The sequence below is a fragment of the Hyla sarda genome, chromosome 8, assembly GCF_029499605.1.
Source record: "Hyla sarda isolate aHylSar1 chromosome 8, aHylSar1.hap1, whole genome shotgun sequence".
NCBI lineage: Eukaryota > Metazoa > Chordata > Amphibia > Anura > Hylidae > Hyla > Hyla sarda.
The window spans coordinates 13046963-13063967 of NC_079196.1; the positions used below are offsets into that span (position 1 = coordinate 13046963).

At 36.9% G+C, this 17005-nt stretch overlaps 1 protein-coding gene across 2 annotated transcripts in view; it reads right to left on the reverse strand.

Moving 5' to 3' along the window:
• The window catches only part of DTX3L (deltex E3 ubiquitin ligase 3L), an 81908-nt gene that overhangs the window by 61157 nt on the left and 3746 nt on the right, over positions 1-17005 (reverse strand). The gene's annotated exons all lie outside the window — the stretch shown is intronic.

Genomic DNA, 17005 nt, shown 5'->3' on the forward strand with positions numbered 1-17005 from the left:
ACCTAATATACTGTATACTATACACAACCTAATAGACTGTATACTATACACAACCTAATAGACTGTATACTATACACAACCTAATAGACTGTATACTATACACAACCTAATAGACTGTATACTATACACAACCTAATAGACTGCACTGTATACTATACACAACCTAATAGACTGTATACTATACACAACCTAATATACTGTATACTATACACAACCTAATAGACTGTATACTATACACAACCTAATAGACTGCACTGTATACTATACACAACCTAATAGACTGTATACTATACACAACCTAATATACTGTATACTATACACAACCTAATATACTGTATACTATACACAACCTAATATACTGTATACTATACACCACCTAATATACTGTATACTATATACAAACTAATATACTGTATACTATACACAACCTAATAGACTGCACTGTATACTATACACAACCTAATAGACTGTATACTATACACAACCTAATAGACTGTATACTATACACAACCTAATAGACTGTATACTATACACAACCTAATAGACTGCACTGTATACTATACACAACCTAATATACTGTATACTATACATGACCTAATATACTGTATACTATACACAACCTAATAGACTACACTGTATACTATACACCACCTAATATACTGTATACTATACACAACCTAATATACTGTATACTATACACAACCTAATATACTGTATACTATACATGACCTAATATACTGTATAATGTATACAACCTAATATACTGTATACTATACACAACCTAATATACTGTATACTATACACAACCTAATATACTGTATACTATACACAACCTAATAGACTACACCTCATAGTATGGTTCAACTATGGGGACAATGAACATTTGGGGGGGACATTTATCACTGGCTTTATACCACTTTAATGTTCAAAATGTTTCGCATATTTGGTTTGCGCAGTTTTCGGTAGAACATCTTTCAAAGTGGTCTACTATTTGGTGCACCGTACACCACTAAATATACTGTATACTATACACGACCTAATAGACTGTATACTATACACAACCTAATATACTGTATACTATACACAACCTAATAGACTGTATACTATACACAACCTAATATACTGTATACTATACACAACCTAATAGACTGTATACTATACACAACCTAATATACTGTATACTATACACAACCTAATATACTGTATACTATACACCACCTAATATACTGTATACTATACACCACCTAATAGACTACACTGTATACTATACACAACCTAATAGACTGTATACTATACACAACCTAATATACTGTATACTATACACAACCTAATATACTGTATACTATACACAACCTAATAGACTGTATACTATACACAACCTAATAGACTACACTGTATACTATACACAACCTAATAGACTGTATACTATACACAACCTAATATACTGTATACTATACACAACCTAATATACTGTATACTATACACAACCTAATAGACTGTATACTATACATAACCTAATATACTGTATACTATACACCACCTAATAGACTGTATACTATACACAACCTAATAGACTACACTGTATACTATACACAACCTAATATACTGTATACTATACATGACCTAATATACTGTATACTATACACAACCTAATATACTGTATACTATACACAACCTAATAGACTGTATACTATACATAACCTAATATACTGTATACTATACACCACCTAATATACTGTATACTATACACCACCTAATATACTGTATACTATACACAACCTAATAGACTGTACTGTATACTATACACAACCTAATAGACTGTATACTATACACAACCTAATATACTGTATACTATACACAACCTAATATACTGTATACTATACACAACCTAATAGACTGCACTGTATACTATACACAACCTAATAGACTGTATACTATACACAACCTAATAGACTGTATACTATACACAACCTAATAGACTGTATACTATACACAACCTAATAGACTGCACTGTATACTATACACAACCTAATATACTGTATACTATACATGACCTAATATACTGTATACTATACACAACCTAATAGACTACACTGTATACTATACACCACCTAATATACTGTATACTATACACAACCTAATATACTGTATACTATACACAACCTAATATACTGTATACTATACATGACCTAATATACTGTATACTATATACAACCTAATATACTGTATACTATACACAACCTAATATACTGTATACTATATACAACCTAATAGACTGTATACTATACACAACCTAATATACTGTATACTATACACAACCTAATAGACTGTATACTATACACAACCTAATAGACTGCACTGTATACTATACACAACCTAATATACTGTATACTATACACAACCTAATATACTGTATACTATATACAACCTAATATACTGTATACTATACACAACCTAATATACTGTATACTATACACAACCTAATATACTGTATACTATACACCACCTAATATACTGTATACTATATACAACCTAATATACTGTATACTATACACCACCTAATATACTGTATACTATATACAACCTAATATACTGTATACTATACACCACCTAATATACTGTATACTATATACAACCTAATATACTGTATACTATACACCACCTAATATACTGTATACTATACACAACCTAATATACTGTATACTATATACAACCTAATATACTGTATACTATACACAACCTAATATACTGTATACTATACACAACCTAATATACTGTATACTATACACAACCTAATATACTGTATACTATACACAACCTAATATACTGTATACTATATACAACCTAATATACTGTATACTATACACCACCTAATATACTGTATACTATACACAACCTAATATACTGTATACTATACACAACCTAATATACTGTATACTATACATGACCTAATATACTGTATAATGTATACAACCTAATATACTGTATACTATACACAACCTAATATACTGTATACTATACACAACCTAATATACTGTATACTATACACAACCTAATAGACTACACCTCATAGTATGGTTCAACTATGGGGACAATGAACATTTGGGGGGGACATTTATCACTGGCTTTATACCACTTTAATGTTCAAAATGTTTCGCATATTTGGTTTGCGCAGTTTTCGGTAGAACATCTTTCAAAGTGGTCTACTATTTGGTGCACCGTACACCACTAAATATACTGTATACTATACACGACCTAATAGACTGTATACTATACACAACCTAATATACTGTATACTATACACAACCTAATAGACTGTATACTATACACAACCTAATATACTGTATACTATACACAACCTAATAGACTGTATACTATACACAACCTAATATACTGTATACTATACACAACCTAATATACTGTATACTATACACCACCTAATATACTGTATACTATACACCACCTAATAGACTACACTGTATACTATACACAACCTAATAGACTGTATACTATACACAACCTAATATACTGTATACTATACACAACCTAATATACTGTATACTATACACAACCTAATAGACTGTATACTATACACAACCTAATAGACTACACTGTATACTATACACAACCTAATAGACTGTATACTATACACAACCTAATATACTGTATACTATACACAACCTAATATACTGTATACTATACACAACCTAATAGACTGTATACTATACATAACCTAATATACTGTATACTATACACCACCTAATAGACTGTATACTATACACAACCTAATAGACTACACTGTATACTATACACAACCTAATATACTGTATACTATACATGACCTAATATACTGTATACTATACACAACCTAATATACTGTATACTATACACAACCTAATAGACTGTATACTATACATAACCTAATATACTGTATACTATACACCACCTAATATACTGTATACTATACACCACCTAATATACTGTATACTATACACAACCTAATAGACTGTACTGTATACTATACACAACCTAATAGACTGTATACTATACACAACCTAATATACTGTATACTATACACAACCTAATATACTGTATACTATACACAACCTAATAGACTGCACTGTATACTATACACAACCTAATAGACTGTATACTATACACAACCTAATAGACTGTATACTATACACAACCTAATAGACTGTATACTATACACAACCTAATAGACTGCACTGTATACTATACACAACCTAATATACTGTATACTATACATGACCTAATATACTGTATACTATACACAACCTAATAGACTACACTGTATACTATACACCACCTAATATACTGTATACTATACACAACCTAATATACTGTATACTATACACAACCTAATATACTGTATACTATACATGACCTAATATACTGTATACTATATACAACCTAATATACTGTATACTATACACAACCTAATATACTGTATACTATATACAACCTAATAGACTGTATACTATACACAACCTAATATACTGTATACTATACACAACCTAATAGACTGTATACTATACACAACCTAATAGACTGCACTGTATACTATACACAACCTAATATACTGTATACTATACACAACCTAATATACTGTATACTATATACAACCTAATATACTGTATACTATACACAACCTAATATACTGTATACTATACACAACCTAATATACTGTATACTATACACCACCTAATATACTGTATACTATATACAACCTAATATACTGTATACTATACACCACCTAATATACTGTATACTATATACAACCTAATATACTGTATACTATACACCACCTAATATACTGTATACTATATACAACCTAATATACTGTATACTATACACCACCTAATATACTGTATACTATACACAACCTAATATACTGTATACTATATACAACCTAATATACTGTATACTATACACAACCTAATATACTGTATACTATACACAACCTAATATACTGTATACTATACACAACCTAATATACTGTATACTATACACAACCTAATATACTGTATACTATATACAACCTAATATACTGTATACTATACACCACCTAATATACTGTATACTATACACAACCTAATATACTGTATACTATACACAACCTAATATACTGTATACTATACACAACCTAATATACTGTATACTATATACAACCTAATATACTGTATACTATATACAAACTAATATACTGTATACTATACACAACCTAATATACTGTATACTATACACAACCTAATATACTGTATACTATACACAACCTAATATACTGTATACTATACACAACCTTATATACTGTATACTATACACCACCTTATATACTGTATACTATACACCACCTAATATACTGTATACTATACACCACCTAATATACTGTATACTATACACAACCTAATATACTGTATACTATACACAACCTAATATACTGTATACTATACACAACCTAATAGACTGTATACTATACACAACCTAATAGACTGTATACTATACACAACCTAATATACTGTATACTATACACAACCTAATATACTGTATACTATACACCACCTTATATACTGTATACTATACACCACCTAATATACTGTATACTATACACAACCTAATAGACTGTATACTATACACAACCTAATATACTGTATACTATACACAACCTAATATACTGTATACTATACACAACCTAATAGACTGTATACTATACACCACCTAATATACTGTATACTATACACAACCTAAAATACTGTATACTATACACAACCTAATATACTGTATACTATATACAACCTAATATACTGTATACTATACACAACCTAATACACTACACTGTATACTATACACAACCTAATACACTGTATACTATACACAACCTAATATACTGTATACTATACACAACCTAATATACTGTATACTATACACAACCTAATACACTGTATACTATACACAACCTAATATACTGTATACTATACACAACCTAATATACTGTATACTATACACAACCTAATAGACTGTATACTATACACAACCTAATAGACTGTATACTATACACAACCTAATAGACTGTATACTATACACAACCTAATAGACTGTATACTATACACAACCTAATATACTGTATACTATACACAACCTAATAGACTGTATACTATACACAACCTAATAGACTGTATACTATACACAACCTAATATACTGTATACTATACACCACCTAATATACTGTATACTATACACAACCTAATATACTGTATACTATACACAACCTAATATACTGTATACTATACACAACCTAATAGACTGTATACTATACACAACCTAATAGACTACACTGTATACTATATACAACCTAATATACTGTATACTATACACGACCTAATAGACTACACTGTATACTATACACAACCTAATATACTGTATACTATACACAACCTAATAGACTGCACTGTATACTATACACAACCTAATATACTGTATACTATACACAACCTAATAGACTGCACTGTATACTATACACAACCTAATATACTGTATACTATACACAACCTAATAGACTACACTGTATACTATACACAACCTAATATACTGTATACTATACACAACCTAATAGACTGTATACTATACACAACCTAATATACTGTATACTATACACAACCTAATACACTGTATACTATACACAACCTAATATACTGTATACTATACACAACCTAATATACTGTATACTATACACAACCTAATAGACTGCACTGTATACTATACACAACCTAATATACTGTATACTATATACAACCTAATATACTGTATACTATACACAACCTAATATACTGTATACTATATACAACCTAATATACTGTATACTATACACCACCTAATATACTGTATACTATACACCACCTAATAGACTGTATACTATACACCACCTAATAGACTGTATACTATACACCACCTAATATACTGTATACTATACACCACCTAATAGACTGTATACTATACATGACCTAATATACTGTATACTATACACAACCTAATATACTGTATACTATACACAACCTAATATACTGTATACTATACACAACCTAATATACTGTATACTATACACAACCTAATATACTGTATACTATACACAACCTAATATACTGTATACTATACACCACCTAATATACTGTATACTATACACAACCTAATATACTGTATACTATACACAACCTAATATACTGTATACTATACACCACCTAATATACTGTATACTATACACAACCTAATATACTGTATACTATACACCACCTAATAGACTGTATACTATACACCACCTAATAGACTGTATACTATACACAACCTAATATACTGTATAGTATACACAACCTAATATACTGTATACTATACACAACCTAATATACTGTATAGTATACACAACCTAATATACTGTATAGTATACACAACCTAATAGACTACACTGTATACTATACACAACCTAATATACTGTATACTATACACAACCTAATATACTGTATACTATACACAACCTAATAGACTGTATACTATACACAACCTAATAGACTACACCTCATAGTATGGTTCAACTATGGGGACAATGAACATTTGGGGGGGACATTTATCACTGGCTTTATACCACTTTAATGTTCAAAATGTTTCGCATATTTGGTTTGCGCAGTTTTCGGTAGAACATCTTTCAAAGTGGTCTACTATTTGGTGCACCGTACACCACTAAATATACTGTATACTATACACGACCTAATAGACTGTATACTATACACAACCTAATAGACTGTATACTATACACCACCTAATATACTGTATACTATACACAACCTAATAGACTGTATACTATACACAACCTAATAGACTGTATACTATACACAACCTAATAGACTACACTGTATACTATACACAACCTAATAGACTGTATACTATACACAACCTAATATACTGTATACTATACACAACCTAATAGACTGTATACTATACACAACCTAATAGACTGTATACTATACACAACCTAATATACTGTATACTATACACAACCTAATAGACTGTATACTATACATAACCTAATATACTGTATACTATACACCACCTAATAGACTGTATACTATACACAACCTAATATACTGTATACTATACACAACCTAATATACTGTATACTATACATGACCTAATATACTGTATACTATACACAACCTAATATACTGTATACTATACACAACCTAATAGACTGTATACTATACATAACCTAATATACTGTATACTATACACCACCTAATATACTGTATACTATACACCACCTAATATACTGTATACTATACACAACCTAATAGACTGTACTGTATACTATACACAACCTAATAGACTGTATACTATACACAACCTAATATACTGTATACTATACACAACCTAATAGACTGCACTGTATACTATACACAACCTAATAGACTGTATACTATACACAACCTAATAGACTGTATACTATACACAACCTAATAGACTGTATACTATACACAACCTAATAGACTGCACTGTATACTATACACAACCTAATATACTGTATACTATACATGACCTAATATACTGTATACTATACACAACCTAATAGACTACACTGTATACTATACACCACCTAATATACTGTATACTATACACAACCTAATATACTGTATACTATACACAACCTAATATACTGTATACTATACATGACCTAATATACTGTATACTATATACAACCTAATATACTGTATACTATACACAACCTAATATACTGTATACTATACACAACCTAATATACTGTATACTATACACAACCTAATAGACTGTATACTATACACAACCTAATAGACTACACCTCATAGTATGGTTCAACTATGGGGACAATGAACATTTGGGGGGGACATTTATCACTGGCTTTATACCACTTTAATGTTCAAAATGTTTCGCATATTTGGTTTGCGCAGTTTTCGGTAGAACATCTTTCAAAGTGGTCTACTATTTGGTGCACCGTACACCACTAAATATACTGTATACTATACACGACCTAATAGACTGTATACTATACACAACCTAATAGACTGTATACTATACACCACCTAATATACTGTATACTATACACAACCTAATATACTGTATACTATACACCACCTAATATACTGTATACTATACACGACCTAATAGACTGTATACTATACACAACCTAATATACTGTATACTATACACCACCTAATAGACTGTATACTATACACCACCTAATAGACTGTATACTATACATGACCTAATATACTGTATACTATACACAACCTAATATACTGTATACTATACACAACCTAATATACTGTATACTATACACAACCTAATATACTGTATACTATACACAACCTAATATACTGTATACTATACACAACCTAATATACTGTATACTATACACCACCTAATATACTGTATACTATACACAACCTAATATACTGTATACTATACACAACCTAATATACTGTATACTATACACCACCTAATATACTGTATACTATACACAACCTAATATACTGTATACTATACACAACCTAATAGACTGTATACTATACACAACCTAATATACTGTATACTATACACAACCTAATATACTGTATACTATACACCACCTAATATACTGTATACTATACACAACCTAATATACTGTATACTATACACAACCTAATATACTGTATACTATACACAACCTAATATACTGTATACTATACACAACCTAATATACTGTATACTATACACAACCTAATAGACTGTATACTATACACAACCTAATAGACTACACCTCATAGTATGGTTCAACTATGGGGACAATGAACATTTGGGGGGGACATTTATCACTGGCTTTATACCACTTTAATGTTCAAAATGTTTCGCATATTTGGTTTGCGCAGTTTTCGGTAGAACATCTTTCAAAGTGGTCTACTATTTGGTGCACCGTACACCACTAAATATACTGTATACTATACACGACCTAATAGACTGTATACTATACACAACCTAATATACTGTATACTATATACAACCTAATATACTGTATACTATACACAACCTAATAGACTGTATACTATACACAACCTAATAGACTACACTGTATACTATACACAACCTAATAGACTGTATACTATACACAACCTAATATACTGTATACTATACACAACCTAATATACTGTATACTATACACAACCTAATAGACTGTATACTATACATAACCTAATATACTGTATACTATACACCACCTAATAGACTGTATACTATACACAACCTAATAGACTACACTGTATACTATACACAACCTAATATACTGTATACTATACATGACCTAATATACTGTATACTATACACAACCTAATATACTGTATACTATACACAACCTAATAGACTGTATACTATACATAACCTAATATACTGTATACTATACACCACCTAATATACTGTATACTATACACCACCTAATATACTGTATACTATACACAACCTAATAGACTGTACTGTATACTATACACAACCTAATAGACTGTATACTATACACAACCTAATATACTGTATACTATACACAACCTAATATACTGTATACTATACACAACCTAATATACTGTATACTATACACCACCTAATATACTGTATACTATATACAACCTAATAGACTGTATACTATACACAACCTAATAGACTGCACTGTATACTATACACAACCTAATAGACTGTATACTATACACAACCTAATATACTGTATACTATACACAACCTAATATACTGTATACTATACACAACCTAATATACTGTATACTATACACCACCTAATATACTGTATACTATATACAAACTAATATACTGTATACTATACACAACCTAATAGACTGCACTGTATACTATACACAACCTAATAGACTGTATACTATACACAACCTAATAGACTGTATACTATACACAACCTAATAGACTGTATACTATACACAACCTAATAGACTGCACTGTATACTATACACAACCTAATATACTGTATACTATACATGACCTAATATACTGTATACTATACACAACCTAATAGACTACACTGTATACTATACACCACCTAATATACTGTATACTATACACAACCTAATATACTGTATACTATACACAACCTAATATACTGTATACTATACATGACCTAATATACTGTATAATGTATACAACCTAATATACTGTATACTATACACAACCTAATATACTGTATACTATACACAACCTAATAGACTGTATACTATACACAACCTAATAGACTACACCTCATAGTATGGTTCAACTATGGGGACAATGAACATTTGGGGGGGACATTTATCACTGGCTTTATACCACTTTAATGTTCAAAATGTTTCGCATATTTGGTTTGCGCAGTTTTCGGTAGAACATCTTTCAAAGTGGTCTACTATTTGGTGCACCGTACACCACTAAATATACTGTATACTATACACGACCTAATAGACTGTATACTATACACAACCTAATATACTGTATACTATACACAACCTAATAGACTGTATACTATACACAACCTAATATACTGTATACTATACACAACCTAATATACTGTATACTATACACCACCTAATATACTGTATACTATACACCACCTAATAGACTACACTGTATACTATACACAACCTAATAGACTGTATACTATACACAACCTAATATACTGTATACTATACACAACCTAATATACTGTATACTATACACAACCTAATAGACTGTATACTATACACAACCTAATAGACTACACTGTATACTATACACAACCTAATAGACTGTATACTATACACAACCTAATATACTGTATACTATACACAACCTAATATACTGTATACTATACACAACCTAATAGACTGTATACTATACATAACCTAATATACTGTATACTATACACCACCTAATAGACTGTATACTATACACAACCTAATAGACTACACTGTATACTATACACAACCTAATATACTGTATACTATACATGACCTAATATACTGTATACTATACACAACCTAATATACTGTATACTATACACAACCTAATAGACTGTATACTATACATAACCTAATATACTGTATACTATACACCACCTAATATACTGTATACTATACACCACCTAATATACTGTATACTATACACAACCTAATAGACTGTACTGTATACTATACACAACCTAATAGACTGTATACTATACACAACCTAATATACTGTATACTATACACAACCTAATATACTGTATACTATACACAACCTAATAGACTGCACTGTATACTATACACAACCTAATAGACTGTATACTATACACAACCTAATAGACTGTATACTATACACAACCTAATAGACTGTATACTATACACAACCTAATAGACTGCACTGTATACTATACACAACCTAATATACTGTATACTATACATGACCTAATATACTGTATACTATACACAACCTAATAGACTACACTGTATACTATACACCACCTAATATACTGTATACTATACATAACCTAATATACTGTATACTATACACAACCTAATATACTGTATACTATACATGACCTAATATACTGTATACTATATACAACCTAATATACTGTATACTATACACAACCTAATATACTGTATACTATACACAACCTAATATACTGTATACTATACACAACCTAATAGACTGTATACTATACACAACCTAATAGACTACACCTCATAGTATGGTTCAACTATGGGGACAATGAACATTTGGGGGGGACATTTATCACTGGCTTTATACCACTTTAATGTTCAAAATGTTTCGCATATTTGGTTTGCGCAGTTTTCGGTAGAACATCTTTCAAAGTGGTCTACTATTTGGTGCACCGTACACCACTTTTGTAGTGGAGCTGTATTGTTTGCGCAAATTACATTTAGAAGTGTGTTTTTTTGCACAAACCTGCACCATCTATTAGGACACATACAAATGTGTTAGATGCCAGAGCACGAAGCTTAAACTGCCTCTGCAGCTCACTGGTTTCTATAAAGTCTGGGCACCTTTTTGGTAAATTGTGAGAAACTGTGTAAAAAAAATACACCAACATTGATAAATGTCCCTGTGCACATGGTGTTGTGTTCCTTAAAGGAGTAGTCCAGTGGTGACTCAGTGGTTTACAACTTATCCCCTATCTTAAGGATAGGGGATAAGTTGCAGATCGGGGGAGGTCCGACCCCTGGGGCCCCCCGCGATCTCCTGTACGGAGCCCCGACAGCCCACGGGAAGGGGGCGTGTCGACCTCCGCACGAAGCGGCGGCCGACACGCCCCCTCCTTACCACTATATGGCAGAGCCGAAGCGCTGCCTTCGGCAATCTCCGGCTCTGCCATTGAGATGTATTGAGGGGGCGTGTCGGCCGCCGCCTCGTGCGGGGGTCGACACCCGCTATCTCGGCAGAGAGTCGGGGCCCCGTACAGAGAGATCGCGGGGGGCCCCAGCAGTCGGACCCCCCGCGATCTTAAACTTGTCCCCTATCCTTAGGATAGGGGATAAGTTTTTCACCACTGGACTACCCCTTTAAGGATGTACACAAGGATAGTCTTTTGTTCCCCTCGGGGTATACACTGGGTTGTCCCCCTCTGGGGGTATACACTGGGTTGTCCCCCTCTGGGGGTATACACTGGGTTGTCCCCCTCTGGGGGTATACACTGGGTTGTCCCCCTCTGGGGGTATACACTGGGTTGTCCCCCTCTGGGGGTATACACTGGGTTGTCCCCCTCTGGGGGTATACACTGGGTTGTCCCCCTCTGGGGGTATACACTGGGTTGTCCCCCTCTGGGGGTATACACTGGGTTGTCCCCCTCAGGGGGTATACACTGGGTTGTCCCCCTCTGGGGGTATACACTGGGTTGTTCCTCAGGGGGTAAAAAAGGGGTGGTTTCTCTGGGTCTGTACACGAGGTTGTTCCTGTGGAGATATACACTGGGTTGTCCCTCTGGGGATGTACACAGGGTTGTTCCCCTGGGGGTGTACACTAGGTTGTTCCTCTGGGGGTATACACTGGGTTGTGTTCCTCTGGGGGTATACACAGGGTTGTGTTCCTCTGGGGGTGTACACTGGGTTGTGTTCCCCTGGGGGTGTACACTGGGTTGTTCCCCTGGGGGTGTACACTGGGTTGTTCCCCTGGGGGTGTACACTGGGTTGTTCCCCTGGGGGGTATACACTGGGTTGTTCCCCTGGGGGGGGGGGTGTACACTGGGTTGTTCCCCTGGGGGTGTACACTGGGTTGTTCCCCTGGGGTGTACACTGGATTGTTCCTCTGGAGGTGTACACTGGGTTGCTCCCCTGGGGGTGTACACTGGGTTGCTCCCCTGGGGGTGTACACTGGGTTGCTCCCCTGGGGGTGTACACTGGGTTGCTCCCCTGGGGGTGTACACTGGGTTGCTCCCCTGGGGGTGTACACTGGGTTGCTCCCCTGGGGGTGTACACTGGGTTGCTCCCCTGGGGGTGTACACTGGGTTGCTCCCCTGGGGGTGTACACTGGGTTGCTCCCCTGGGGGTGTACACTGGGTTGCTCCCCTGGGGGTGTACACTGGGTTGCTCCCCTGGGGGTGTACACTGGGTTGCTCCCCTGGGGGTGTACACTGGGTTGCTCCCCTGGGGGTGTACACTGGGTTGCTCCCCTGGGGGTGTACACTGGGTTGCTCCCCTGGGGGTGTACACTGGGTTGCTCCCCTGGGGGTGTACACTGGGTTGTTCCCCTGGGGGTGTACACTGGGTTGTTCCCCTGGGGGTGTACACTGGGTTGTTCCCCTGGGGGTGTACACTGGGTTGTTCCCCTGGGGGGAGTACACTGGGTTGTTCCCCTGGGGGTGTACACTGGGTTGCTCCCCTGGGGGTGTACACTGGGTTGCTCCCCTGGGGGTGTACACTGGGTTGCTCCCCTGGGGGTGTACACTGGGTTGCTCCCCTGGGGGTGTACACTGGGTTGCTCCCCTGGAGGTGTACACTGGGTTGCTCCCCTGGGGGTGTACACTGGGTTGTTCCCCTGGGGGTGTACACTGGGTTGTTCCCCTGGGGGTGTACACTGGGTTGCTCCCCTGGGGGTATACACTGGGTTGCTCCTCTGGGGGTTATACACTGGGTTGTCCCTCTGGGGGTTATACACTGGGTTGTCCCTCTGGGGGTATACACTGGGTTGTCCCTCTGGGGGTATACACTGGGTTGTCCCTCTGGGGGTATACACTGGGTTGTCCCTGTAGGGGTATACACTGGGTTGTCCCTCTGGGGGTATACACTGGGTTGTCCCTCTGGGGGTATACACTGGGTTGTCCCTGTAGGGGTATACACTGGGTTGTCCCTCTGGGGGTGTACACTGGGTTGTCCCTCTGGGGGTTATACACTGGGTGTCCCTCTGGGGGTTATACACTGGGTTGTCCCTCTGGGGGTTATACACTGGGTTGTCCCTCTGGGGGTTATACACTGGGTTGTCCCTCTGGGGGTTATACACTGGGTTGTTCCCCTGGGGGTGTACACTGGGTTGCTCCCCTGGGGGTGTACACTGGGTTTCTCCCCTGGGGGTGTACACTGGGTTGCTCCCCTGGGGGTGTACACTGGGTTGCTCCCCTGGGGGTGTACACTGGGTTGCTCCCCTGGAGGTGTACACTGGGTTGCTCCCCTGGGGGTGTACACTGGGTTGTTCCCCTGGGGGTGTACACTGGGTTGTTCCCCTGGGGGTGTACACTGGGTTGTTCCCCTGGGGGTGTACACTGGGTTGCTCCCCTGGGGGTATACACTGGGTTGCTCCTCTGGGGGTTATACACTGGGTTGTCCCTCTGGGGGTTATACACTGGGTTGTCTCTCTGGGGGTATACACTGGGTTGTCCCTCTGGGGGTATACACTGGGTTGTCCCTCTGGGGGTATACACTGAGTTGTCCCTGTAGGGGTATACACTGGGTTGTCCCTCTGGGGGTGTACACTGGGTGTCCCTCTGGGGGTTATACACTGGGTGTCCCTCTGGGGGTTATACACTGGGTTGTCCCTCTGGGGGTTATACACTGGGTTGTCCCTCTGGGGGTTATACACTGGGTTGTCCCTCTGGGGGTTATACACTGGGTTGTCCCTCTGGGGGTATACACTGGGTTGTCCCTCTGGGGGTATACACTGGGTTGTCCCTCTGGGGGGTATACACTGGGTTGTCCCTCTGGGGGTATACACTGGGTTGTCCCTCTGGGGGTGTACACTGGGTTGTCCCTCTGGGGGTGTACACTGGGTTGTGTTCCCCTGGGGGTGTACACTGGGTTGTGTTCCCCTGGGGGTGTACACTGGGTTGTCCCTCTGGGGGTGTACACTGGGTTGTCCCTCTGGGGGTGTACACTGGGTTGTGTTCCCCTGGGGGTGTACACTGGGTTGTGTTCCCCTGGGGGTGTACACTGGGTTGTGTTCCCCTGGGGGTGTACACTGGGTTGTGTTCCCCTGGGGGTGTACACTGGGTTGTGTTCCCCTGGGGGTGTACACTGGGTTGTGTTCCCCTGGGGGTGTACACTGGGTTGTGTTCCCCTGGGGGTGTACACTGGGTTGTGTTCCCCTGGGGGTGTACACTGGGTTGTGTTCCCCTGGGGGTGTACACTGGGTTGTGTTCCCCTGGGGGTGTACACTGGGTTGTGTTCCCCTGGGGGTGTACACTGGGTTGTGTTCCCCTGGGGGTGTACACTGGGTTGTGTTCCCCTGGGGGTGTACACTGGGTTGTGTTCCCCTGGGGGTGTACACTGGGTTGTGTTCCCCTGGGGGTGTACACTGGGTTGTGTTCCCCTGGGGGTGTACACTGGGTTGTGTTCCCCTGGGGGTGTACACTGGATTGTCCCTCTGGGGGTGTACACTGGATTGTCCCTCTGGGGGTGTACACTGGGTTGTCCCTCTGGGGGTGTACACTGGGTTGTCCCTCTGGGGGTGTACACTGGGTTGTCCCTCTGGGGGTGTACAC